The sequence below is a fragment of the Danio rerio genome, chromosome 3, assembly GCF_052040795.2.
Source record: "Danio rerio strain M-AB ecotype USA chromosome 3, GRCz13ab, whole genome shotgun sequence".
NCBI classification, from domain to species: Eukaryota; Metazoa; Chordata; class Actinopteri; order Cypriniformes; family Danionidae; genus Danio; species Danio rerio.
In genome coordinates, this window is record NC_141023.1 from 62,257,706 (window position 1) to 62,271,388 (window position 13,683).

Below are 13,683 nucleotides of genomic sequence, written 5' to 3' on the forward strand. Positions count from 1 at the left end.
TGCGTTGAGTTGCTTGATTAGAAATTAGCGTCAACGAGAAGTTGGACAGGTGTACCTAATAAAGTGGCCGGTGAGTGTTATAAGCCCACATAAAATGTACGTGCTTGGAAATATGCATATTTCAGATCAATTTACTTATGCATATCTAATTCTTGAGTTTCTTTATTTTTTTTTCGTGGGGTGGGGGGATGGGTTAGGGAAGGGGCAACCTAATTGCTTCTTCTTCAATTTACTCAAATTTGTAAAAACAAATAAATTAACTTAATTCTCATGCTTCTTAACGTTTAGTGTGACGGTGCTTTAAATAAACATGCGGTTCTTTATGCATCTCAGTTATTAATGGCATGTGAATGATAATTAGCTACATTAAATTAAAATCATGTTCCAATAATACATTAATTATAAGTGCTTTATATTTACATTAGGTGCTCTGAGGGAATGCTCTTTATTAATAGTTTTGTGTGCAGAGCTTTAAGCAAAAAGGTTCGAGAGCTGCAATTCATGCGAAAAGGGGTTAATAGAGTTAATTAGCCACTGTGTTTTTAAAGCATCTTGGTCATTAAATGAGTTGCAGTTGCGAGTGACTGAGTGAAAAAAACAAAGCAGAAATAAATAAACGTGTTAATTGCTTGTGTAGTTACCATGGTGAATAGCTTTGTAATTACCATATGCGACCATGGATGACAAAACCAGTCTTATATGGTATATTTGTAGCAACAGCCGAAAGTACATTGTAAGTTACACACAAGCCCAAATTAGAAAAGTTGGAACAGTATGGAAAACTATAAATAAATAAAGTGTGTAGTGATTTCTAAATTTATTTTAACTTGTATTTCATTGCAGACAATACTGCAAACATTATTTTATTTGTTACTCATCATTTTTATTTATTTATTTATTTATTAGTTTATTTTATTATTATTATTATTTATTATTTATTTATTTTTTCAAAATAAACACTTGCTCCAATTTTGGTTCTAGTAACATACACTGAAAAAAATTATTCAAAGCTGATTCCTTGGATTTACTAAAAATTTTTAAGTTAAGTGGTTGTAAACAATTTATTTATGCTGAATTTAAACAAACAAATTAAGTTGAACATTATTAAACTTAATTTTTTTGTTTAAATTCAACACAAATAAATTGTTTGCAACAGTTCTGCATGCAACACTTAAAAGTAAAGCATTTACCACTTTGTAATGTTGCCTTTCCTTTCCACAACACTTAAAAGTTGCTTAGGGTCTGAAGACACCAAGTGATGAAGTGTTTCAGATGTAAATTTGTCCCATTTGTCCTGCAAACAAGTCTTAAAGTGGGCAACAGTACGAAGTCCTTGTTCTTGCATTTTGTGCTTCAGCTGCACAAAATGTGCGTCACACATTCTCTGTTGGAGACAGGTCTGGACTGCAGGCAGGCCAGTCAGGTACCAGTTTCTTATTTCTCCGCAGCCAGGACTGTGTAATGTGTGCAGACTGTGGTTTTGCCAAGTGTGCCGCAAGCCTGCGTTTGAGTGAAGGTCTCGGCTGTTAGATCGCCCCCTGGGGGCTGGCTGCAGTACAAGTCATAAAGCCCGCCTCCTCTGTGTTAATGAAGGAGACTTGAGCCCAAATAAAAAATTAATTAAACTCGCAATAAAATGTCCCGAAAGATGGTTCTGGTCGATTAAGGCACTGGTTATTGTGCTGAAATAGGTGCAGATCTTCATTTTTGTAAACAGTTTGTTTTTAGCAGTAATTTAATGCTGGGCGTGTCATCGTGATTGACAGCTGTGATTGACAGTTTCTCAAAGCAGCGCGTCTGAGCTTCGGCAGGAGACTGAAGTGTTATTATTTGATTTCTGTGTTATTTTACCATGACAAAATGAGTTCAGCAGTAAACTACAGTTTCTGACATACATGATCCTGGTGGAACACTGTTTATTCGCTAAGGTCAGGGCTTTTTTCGGGCTTTATTAGTTTGCTGATACACGCCTAAACACCCAGATAGCAAAACACACTCTGGCCAGTTCCGGCTAGATTCTCGCCTGCCGGAGACTTACCCCTCAGAGCTCAGACTGACTACCTCTGCTGGACCTACTCCAGATGCCTGGACTCACTGCCCGATTCCAGCCCGAGTCAATCGAGCCAGATGCGGCGGCCGAGCGAGCCGGCGCTGCCGCATGCGAGCCGGAATCAGCCTGCGACGCCGCGAGTGGGTTATGCGCTGCGGCCTGGAGCTGGCGCGATTGAATATATAAAACCCTCATATTTGTTAACATTACTATATCCATTTGTGTTGATATGACAGCAAACGCATGCTGAGAAGTTCGGGGGGCGTAGTTGATTTTACATAAAGCGTTTGGTTGGAAGCTCGACTCCGCTCATTTTCGCGGCTCCTCCTCTAGCTCCATCAGACAGTCCTTCTGCGCATGTCAAGGCTCCAATTTCAGTAGTCTTTTGCGACAGTTTGTGCCCGTCAAGCAGGCGTTTTGCCCTCAAGGCGTTCAATGGGAAAAGGGGCTGTCACGTCGTCCATATTTTTTACAGTCATTGGGTTTTGCATTGTCTTGTTGAAATATGCATGGGTGTCCCTGTGAAAGAAGGCAGCATATCAGCATTAATAGTGCCATCACAGAAATGCAAGTTACCTTTGGCTTTTGGACTTGTTGCTGGTAACAGTCTGGATGATCCTTCTCTTCTTAATTTAATTGTCTTCTTAAGTTATTGTCTTTAATCATCTCATTTTCAAGTATCTGTGAATTACTTTTGATTTAACATCAACATTTAATTGTTCCATATTGTAATACAATACAATCACATAATATCAACGCCCTCCCACATTTTAAGCTATTAATACCGCCCTTATTTCCGTTTTTGGTGTGAGATTGCAGAAGAATGGTCAGTTTTTTACCATCATGCTGATAACTTTTTAGTAATTCGGCAGAACTACAGTTCAAACCGCTGTGGTTAAAACCCATTCTTACACTTTTATCACAATTTCACACTTTTTTTTTGTTTATTTGTTTGGTTGTTTGTTTGTTTGTTTGTTTGTTTGTTTTACTTGGTTTCTGGAACCATCTTTCACCAAAATCAAACCCAGTGTGCTCCACATTCCAACACCATACAAGGTGAGCTACTGAGTAAACTGACCACACCAGAAAAGCTGTCCATACAAAGGAACGTGTCAATAGTAGTGTGAAAAAGAAAAGAAGTTGTCTGCAGCATCATATTATTACTTAGGGCCCTATCATACACCCGGCGCAGTGTGGCGCAAGGCGCGGCGCAATAGTCTTTTGGTAGTTTCAGCTTGGCGCAAGAGTTGTTTTGAGGCGTTGCGCTACGCTGTTTAAATAGCAAATGCATTAGCGCTCATATGTGCGCCCATAGGCGTTCTGGTCTAAAAAGGGAGGCGTTCTGAGGCGGACTGCTGGCGCGTTGCTATTTTGAGAATCTATAATAGATTTTTCATTAGACCAAAACTAACCCGGTCTAAACTCCGGCGCAGAGTTGTGCCTCGCTTACACACTGCTTAATACGCACAAGAGAGCAATAGGCAAATATCTTTACATATGAAAAAAATTAAATATTAAGGATATATATAGGATATAATAAGAATAGATATAGGCTATAAATATAAAGGATTAAAATATTACAAAACATATTATTTTCTAGCCTACATAAATATGAAAAATCACTGTTTTTATGTCTTCTTCATAACATGTTCATGTTTTTATGTCATTCATAACAATTTGCTTTTGTATAATGTTATTATTATTAGAAGTATTATTTATTATATCCATATTTATATTTGTTTTATTAAAAACAAGCTTAGATTTGCCCACCTGTCAGGTTTTAGACCATATGGGGCACAGCATGTGTTTCAGGATATAACTCAGGTTTTTGAGCACATTTTGTTATTATTGTTAATTTATTCGTTTGCTGGAAATTAGAACTGAATTTAGAAATAGTTTTGAAACGAATATTTTCGCTTAACAAACAAAATTATTTATTTATAGACTAATTGATGTCTGTGCGTAAAGGTTTCCCTATCCAAGAGCGAAAGTGAAAGTAGATCCATTATCTCTCATTCTCACGCAGTAGATGCTCTGTTTAACAGTTTTCTGTTAAAAAACTGTTAACTGTTTGCTTGTGAAATGCTAATTTTTTCCACTTAGACTACCTTTGCGTCCTGTAAATAGCGAATGCCCTCTTGGCGCGATGCAGCTGACTCTTAAAGGGAATGGGAGATGAGATTCTAATTGGTTTATTCTCAAAACACACCTATAACCCATTAAGAAAATAAACTCAACCCTTTTAGAACATGCGCTGCTCTCTCAATATTTTGCTATTTTTAACCCTCAAATTCCAGATTTAGTTAAATCTCAGCCAAATATTGTCCTATTCTAACAAACCATACATAAAAAAATGTAAATCTCTTTGAAGATGTATAAATATCAATAAAAAGAAATTACACTTGTGACTGGTTTTGTGGTCGATGGTCACAGTATATGTACTGTAAGCTAGTTGTGTCTGTAGAAATGCTCTGATTTCAGTGTTTTCCAGTTGCCTGAGAGCGAGAGACTGAAGAGCTTGATAGAACCACTGCTGTAGATTAAACCTGGAGCAAACGCATTAAACTTTTATGGTACATAATATTTCTTCTCTCACTTGCTGCATAATCAAGCAGAGCTCCGGGTAAACACATTGCTCTTCTCCCTGTTGGCTTTGACAGATCGACACAATTTCATTGATCTCCCACAGATCCGAAAATTTTTTTTTTTCTTACAGCCAGAACTCAGGTTGGTGTAATTTTCATGTTCTTTTAAATCACAGAACACATAACAACCCAATGGTGATGCTCACATTCATTTAGTCACATTTCATGATTTACAGAATCAAAGTCATCTCTCATTCCCTCTGGATTACAAACTGAAATGAGTTTACACTCCAGTTTTACACTTAATCAGACACCTGCAAGTTTGTTTTTGCAACTATATAAAATCATATCATATAAAACTTTACCAAAGACTTGATGTACAACTAAAACAAAACATTTTCTATAGCATATGAAAAACAGAACAATTTACAAAATACAGCAATACTAATGTCCTCACAGTTCTGAATGATACCGTCTGTTTGATAAGCCCACAATAATCTCCATAAAATCAATCATGTAAACATAAAGGGCTCTATTTTGACGGTCCATGCGCATAAACGCAGGCCGCAAACGCTTTCAGGGCGTGTCAGAACGCATTTTTGCTAATTTACGGACGGGAAAATCCGCTTTGCGCCGTGGCGCATGGGCTAAAAGGGTTGAGTTTATTTTCTTAATGGGTTATAGGTGTGTTTTGAGAATAAACCAATTAGAGACTCATCTCCCATTCCCTTTAAGAGTCAGCTGCGTCGCGCCAAGAGCGCATTCGCTATTTAAAGGACAAAGTAAGTCTAAGTGGAAAAAATGAGCATTTCACAAGCAAACAGTTAACAGTTGACAGTTTTTTTTAACAGAAAACTGTTAAACAGAGCATCTACTGCGAGAGAATGAGAGATAATGGAACTACTTTCACTTTCGCTCTTGGATAGGGAAACCTTTACGCACAGACATCAATTAGTCTATAAATAAATAATTGCGTTTGTTTAGCGCAAATATTCGTTTCAAAACTATTTCTAAATTCAGTTCTAATTTCCAGCAAACGAATAAATGAACAACAATAACGAAGTGTGTTCAAAAACCTGAGTTATTTCCAAATACACCTGCCATGCCCCATATGGTCTAAAACCTGACAGGTGGGCAAATCTAAGCTTGTTTTTAATAAAACAAATATAAATATGGATATAATAAATAATACTGCTAATAATAATAACATTATACAAAAGCAAATTGTTATGAATGAACTGAAAAAGCCTCCCGAGATGAAGAAGACATAAAAGCAGTGATTTTTCATATGTAGGCTAGAAAATAATATGTTTTGTAATATTTTAATCCTTTATATTTATATCCTATATCTATTCTTATTATATCCTTAATATTAAAATTTTTTCATACGTAAAGATATATGCCTATTGCTCTCTTGTGTGTATTAAGCAGTGCGTAAGCGAGGCGCAACTCTGCGCCGGTGTTTAGACCGGGTTTGTTTTGGTCTAATGAAAAATCTATTATAGTTTCTCAAAATAGCAACGCGCCAGCGGTCCGCCTCAGAACGCCTTCCTTTTTAGACCAGAACGCCTATGGGCGCACAAATGAGCGCTAATGCATTTGCTAATTAAACAGCATAGCGCAACGCCTCAAAACAACTCTTGCGCCAAGCTGAAACTAGCAAACAAGTATTGCGCCGCGCCTTGCGCCACATTGCACCGGGTGTATGATAGGGCCCATAATCTATATTTGTTCAACCTCACTTTAATCCCTTAATTTTACATGGAATCTACATTTCGTCTGATGTCAAATCAATCTGTCAATCTTAAAAACATTAAACTTTTACAAATACAGTCTGATACCACACACACTTATAACCAGTTTCTGATCAGGACTGATTGCATACACATAGCCGGAGGATCGTTATTCGTGATTTCATGGACTTTAAATACAGTGTACGCACACACACACACACACACACACACACACACACACTGTAATGTGGAAATGTTCTAATCAACAGGCCCATGTCATATACAGTACAGACACTTAATAAATAACCTACTAAAAATTAAAAACATTAACATATAATATGTTTTTTGTTCTCACACGCTTTGAAGATGTAACCTAAATTCCGCTTTTGAATAATAGGTCACCTATAGCTTTCGTCATGAGCCATGGCTGTGTTCAAAATGACATCAATGTTTTCAAAGCGCAAATTGGGAACGCAATTGTAAACATGAAGATCGCTAAAACTGAACTGTAAAAATACTTTGAAAGCAAATTACACAAGACAGATTACCTTAATGCTTTTTTTTTTTTTAAATCATTTCAAGTTTACATGTTCTAAATGAATAGGGCATAGGTGGGGATAACTGGGAATAGAAAATAGCCATAAACTATGTTTGCTAACTACAGCTCCAGAGGTATAGTTGCAATCATACAAGTTTGCAACGCAGTTTTCGAATGCTTGTTGGAACGATGAATTTGAGAAATGGCAAATCAACCAACTATGTTTGTAATGACGGAACTTGCATCCTTAGTGTAACAAACAGGACTAGTAACCACTCATCCAGCCAGCAGAGGGAGCCTTCACTTGAATTCTGACTGCCTATTCTTCGTTGGTTACTTCCTGTTTGGAGGCCATATTAACCTGGCCACACCAAACACTCATGCTGCGTCCGAAACCATCTACTACTCAGCAGGTGCTGCATTTGAATTTAAAGAAAAGTTTGTTCTATACAGCAGGGATTCCCAAACTTTTATTCCGGGACCCACCTAGGCAAGTAATTTAATCTCAAGACTGACCATAATATTTTAATATGGAAAAATGGGTGAAAAAAAATGTATCCATTCAAAGCAGTCAAAAATATATGGTGTGTGGCTTTTTGGATTTTGATATGCACAAAATGAGGCTCGAAGTGCTTTTTGTGGGATGCTGGCTGTAACTGTGATAATCTCTTTTTTTTTTTTTTTTTTAGAAGAGAATAAGATCAACCTTTGATCAAGCCCCTTGATTATGATCAAGCCCCGTCACATTGCAGTAAATTCCACTGCTAGTATAGGCATAAGAAACTAAATCACTTTTTGATCGACTACTACAAGCTGGGAAAACGTCAGATAAATATGCCAATGAGATTAACATTATTGCTGAATATATCTAATATTTACACATTTGCTTGAGGAAAGAATGATGGGGGTAGTTACATTACTATTACTATTTTCCAAAACATCTACAGTATGCCCTTCCATAACATTAGGTGATGTTAAACAGATAGCACTATAGCTATTTATTGATTAGCAATCTGTCAACGTTGGGATGTAAAAAATATGGGACAACATATAGCTTTAAATGATAGAATACATAGCAAACATTAAAAAATACTGACAATAAAATAAAAGGTTTAGCCTATTAAAATCAATGGCCTATACAGAAATTAAGCAAAGCTATACAATCTATTTTACTTTTAATTGTATTTGCATATTGATTAAAGTTACCATAGTTATTTAGAGCAGCAAATTAATCTCTCATTGTGTTTTGTTTGATAACAGAGGTGTTATAATGAATGCACAGATCTATAATGAAGCATTCGACTACTTTAGTAACTGTTTGTGCTCATTTAAGAGAAAATTTGTAGTGTTTAAAATAAAACACGCAGGACGGAGCAAAGAAAAAAAAGGAAAAAAAAAAAAGCACTTTTCTGACGGTCCCTTGCTGAGAGCTCCGCTCTGCGCGAACTCTCCTGGCTAAACGCAGATTGCGAGAGCTCAAATGGAGCAGTGCTCGTAATGTCGAGGGAAAAAAAAGAAAAAGACAGCTGTGAAGAATAACCAACTTTGTCTTTTTTGTATGAAACACACTTTAGATCTTTTTTAGGGGAAGAGGTTTTTGAGTTATTGCCGTCAATCGTACTGGTTTTCATTCACCGCAATGTAAATATAGCTGCAGCTATGTGACGTTGCGCGACCCAGCTTTGTTCACTGTGCGACCCACAGTTTGAAAACCCCTGCATACAGTATGAATGTGAAAAGTATGAATGGAATTCGGATGTACTACATCCGCCATTTTGTCATGGTCACGTGACTTACCTGCGTCAGTTGCGTCGCTTCACTTCCATTCATGAAATCTCTCGCGGGGCATTATGGGATAGCATAGCATGCATGGAATGCGCACTCCAGAATCTAGTAAGTAATCCGGATACTTCTCGCATACTGATTTTCAAATTCTACAGCTGCGTCCCAAATCGCATACTTATGCACTATTTTACGCCATTTTGTAGTATAAATAGTGCAAGTAGTGTGTTCACATTGAAAACTCTCAAAATAATAAGTGCACTTTAATTGCCCGGATGATGCACTCATTCAGCCGCTAAAATGAAGTGTGGAATGATGGACACTTCACGCACTCAACGACGGCAGGTTTGCTTACGTAGCGGAAGGGGCGGAGCGATCGGACGCACATGTTGAATAACTTTATTTATTTTGGATGGTGAAAGCAAAATTCTCCTATGAGAGTGATTATAGCGCCTCCGGATGGTAAATGCGGCAATACTCAAGGCAGGTATTATTTGATAATTCATTCGTTTATTTCACTGATTTGGCGACCGTCAAACGTCATCAGGGAAACGGTTTGAATTTCCGCTTAGTAAAAAAACATTAGTGTGCCATTTAGGACAACACTACATACATGTACTATCCTGTTGAGTGTGTAAGTGCATAAGTACATAGTGCATGAGTGCATAGTGTATAGTGTGCCATTTGGGACGCAGCTTACGAATTCGGACATACTACTCGACTCGCATACTGATTTTAGCGTACTATATAGTATGGAAGTATGTTTCGGACGCAGCCTCAGTGCAAAGTATTGCCAGTATCTGCTGCCTTACCAAGCGGTTTCCCCTTGTGTTGTACTGCTTTTCTGCTCTGAACTTTGTGCCTGATTTGTTGACCACTGCTCTTGGATTTCTGATTTTGTTTTGACTGCCTTGTTTGGACTGTCTGTTTGGTTCTCTGAATCTTGCATGCTTTACTTACTACGATTGACCCTTATGATTTGGATTTGTTTGCTGAGCACTATTAAACTTTTGCACTTGGATCCAATCTGTCTCCATGTCGTCATTCCCGCCATTGTCACACTTAGTTGGCTCTTGATGGTTTTCGGAAACGCACCCCTGTGTTGCATTAGTTGGGCTCTTATTTTGTTTACGTCTTCCTTTTTTTCCCTCTGGCTGCTGTTGATGTTGCTAAGATCCTTTCAGTGTTGAGAGAATGAAAAATAAATGATTTCAATTAGCTGAACAAACATTAATGTTATTGATCTATTATTCATCAACGCAATAACATTTTTGAGGTTTTTCAAACTTTCATTATTGATTAAAAGCTGATCAGCTATCAGTGATTTTCCTTCTTCAACCTTGGATGCCTTTCATTTTACCGTATTTCTCGTTTCTGTCTTCAGTGGAGTGAAATCCAGGCAACATGGATGTATGAAAAGACATGTGGAGTAGGCGTTAAGAGGAGAATTTTCATCCGAGACCTTCGCAAGCTTCATTCCTGAGATCTTCACAGTGCTGCTCACAAAAGCTATTGATTATTACACCTTGCAATAGCACCTCAATCTGAAGATGCAGTCAAGTGGGTATTGAAATGATGGTCACGGTTTTATTCATATGGCTTCTCATCCAGGTCCACTTCTAATCTACCACTGGTAGATATTCTCAAAATATCTCCAGTCCTTCTTCTCATCATTAGCATGTGAACGATGTCTGTTGAGTCTTCGTTTGAATCATTAATGCTCCGGCAGATTGCTCCATAAGTGACCTCTTAATTAAAGTGTTGATATTTGAAGAGCTGTGTGTGTGGACTGTGGATTGAGGGATTGAGACTGGAGAGCTGGAGGCGGATTTGAGGACTCTGGTCAAGCTGTGCTCTAAGAAACTCCTCCGCTTTGACACGAACGCACTTTGGACATCAGATATGGAGAGCAAAAACATTTCCATGCCGTGTCCTGAAGCACCGAGGAGAATTTTAGTAAAGCATAAATTAGAACATAAATGATTTAGAAAGTATAGAGACTCAAACAGAATTCAAGTAAAACAACATTAATGGATTTAGTTTCACAACCACTGCAAAGCCAACGTAAACCCCCAAACAAGACCTTACTATTGTGTTAAGATTTTCTTCACTATTTTTAATATTTTTGTCACCGTACCTTGCGTTCTTGCAACTTCGTGATTTTAGCCTCGATTTTGGCTCGCCGACAGGTTTTGAAAAATCGCCAACAAATGCCTGAAATCACAGGCAAAACGCTGCTCGTGCATGTGAGTGACAATCACACAGTATGAACTATCAAAAACGCGATCTGAGAGAATCGCCGATGAGTCGCCGATGCCTGTGAGATATTTGTCGTGCTAAATATCTGGAGCTGTTGGCGATTCAAATCATGCCGTGTGAATTGAGTTTTGACTGAAAATAACATCAGCGATTGCCTACAGCCAATGAGAGAGCAGCTTTCACTTGTGTGTGCGTGTGTGCGTATCTGCTAAAGGCCAGTGGGAGGCTGGGGGAGAAGTTAAAAGCGATCTTTTTCGGTTTATTTGGACCCACGAAATGGAGGAAAAACTAGTGCAGGTTTGACAGGACTCAGGAGCAACTGTGTCTGTTTATCGTTTCATACAGAAAGAAATTAGTTTATTATCAACGTTGAGGAGAAATGGCTAATTCCCTTTAAACCCAGGTGAGCAAACATGTACATGTTCTACCCCATTAAAGGCTTCTTTCTCATTATATAGTTAATAACAAAATATATACTACAAGTTTTTGGTTGTGAGACGTAGTTTGGACGAAGTTGTCGGCGATTCTTCCTATAGTAAAGTCATACAATGTGAATGTCCCTGTCGCCGATCCATCTTGCAGTGTAAACAAAGCAGCGACGAAACGAAATATCTGTGACATGACTACTTTCAAAATCATGCAGTCTGAACTCGGCATTAGTTGTACAGATTACCTCTTTCACCTGCTTTTATTTGCAGTCACAGGAACACCAGTCATTTCGGCTAATTCTTTCCCCCTGTTTCTCATTCCCTTTTTCCCTATTTATAGCACATAATTTCCCTTCATGTTTGTCAGTATGTTGTCGCTTGTGTGTCTGTGTGAAGCTTTCTGTTACTCACCCTGTATTTGTGTCCAGGACTCCCAGTAAGCGAGCGTCCCGTTGTTTTGGAGTTTTTTCTTTGATGCTTCCCCAGCGTTCACCCAACTGAGCTACCTTGGTTTTGTTGCTTTTCCTGAGACCCTCTACTTAAATAAAGACTTTGTTTTCTCTGCATTTGAGTTCACCTCTTCTTTGCTCGCGACAGTTTTTGGTCATTTTGGTTCAAGACGATCTGCTGCAGCTCAAACCGAGCATCAAAATTGGGAAGAAATGTGATTTAAGTGACTTTGAACGAGGCATGGTGTTTAGTGTATTTCAGAAACTGCTGATCTATCGGGATTTTTTTGGCACAACCGTCTCTAGGGTCTACAGAGAATGGTCAGAAAAAGAGGAAGCATCCAGTAGTGAGAGGCAGTTTTGCGGCCGCAAATGTCTTGTTGATGTCAGAGGAGAATGGACAGGCTGGTTCCAGCTGATAGAAAGGCAACAGTAACTCAAATGAACACTTGTTACAACTGAGGTCTGCGCAAGAGCATCTCTGAATGCACAACATGTCCAACCTTGAGGCAGATGGGCAACAGCAGCAGAAGACCAAACCGAGTGTCACTCCTGTCAGCTAAGAACAGGAAACTGAGGCTACAATTCACACAGCCTCGCCTGGTCTGATTTCTGCTGCGACATTCGGATGGTAGGGTCAGAATTCAGCATCAACAGCATGAAAGCATGGGTCTATCCTGCCTTGAATCAGCTGTTCTGGTGGTGGTGATGTAATGGTGTGGGGGATATTTTCTTGGCACACTTTGTGCCTATCAGTACCAACTGAGCATCATGTCAACGCCACAGCCTACCTGAGTATTGTTACTGACCATGTCCATCCCTTTATGACCACAGTAATGGCTACTTCCAGCAGGATAACACGCCATGTCATAAACTATGAATCATTTCAGACTGGCTTCTTGAACATGACAATGAGTTCACAGTACTCAAATGGCCTCCACAGTCACCAGAACTCATCCAAAAGAGCACCTTTGGGATGTGGTGGAACAGGAGATTCCAGTAGCCGACACATCTATAGCAACTGTGTGATGCTATCATGTCAATATGGACCACAATCTCCGAGGAATATTTCCAGTCCCTTATTGAATCTATGCCATATAGAATTAAGTCAGTTCTGAAGGCAAAAGAGGGTCTAAGCTGGTACTAGTGGCAGGTGAGTGTATTTGCTCCCTCTCTATAGAGAGTTAACCATATATTTAAAATCCTTCACTTGAAGTCATCATTAACGTGACTCAGTGTCTGCTCTACTTGGGCTCTAAACCAATGGTCACCAAACTTGTTCCTAGAGGGCCGGTGTCCTGGAAATTTTAGCTCCAACCCTAATCAAACACACCTGAACAAGCTAATCAAGGTCTTACTAGGTATACTTGAAACGTCCAGACAGGTGTGTTGAGGCAAGTTGGAGCTAAACCCTGCAGGGACACCATCCCTCCAGGACCGAGATTGGTGACCCCTGCTCTAAACCATTAATTTCTTTATTATTTCTGGATTCCAGTGTTAATGAGTTGTAAACTGTTTTCTTGTTCTGAGCTGTTGACTGATGTCAACTTGTTGTCTGGGATTCACCACCAAAAGCTTTTCATTTTAATTAAACCCGAAGCTTGCAGAAATGAAAACAGCTGTTGGGAGTGTCCTGCATATTATTTAGTCACAAGATGGCGCCAAACAGTTAAAACACAAAGCTGATGGAACTGAAACTGGCTGAGTAAAGCATAAAAAATATAATTCATTCACAAGATGGCACCCCCTTACATTTTGTCAATATTTAATTTAACCCTAAACACACCTCTAAGACAACCACTGCCTTGCTAAAGAAGCTGAGGGTGAAGGTGATGGACTGGCCAAGCATGCCTCCAGAA

General features: G+C 38.8%; 1 protein-coding gene across 1 annotated transcript in view; it reads left to right on the forward strand.

The window, feature by feature from the left end:
* Positions 1–13,683, forward strand: part of LOC100000694 (transmembrane protein 235-like) — an 89,411-nt gene that overhangs the window by 51,467 nt on the left and 24,261 nt on the right. The gene's annotated exons all lie outside the window — the stretch shown is intronic.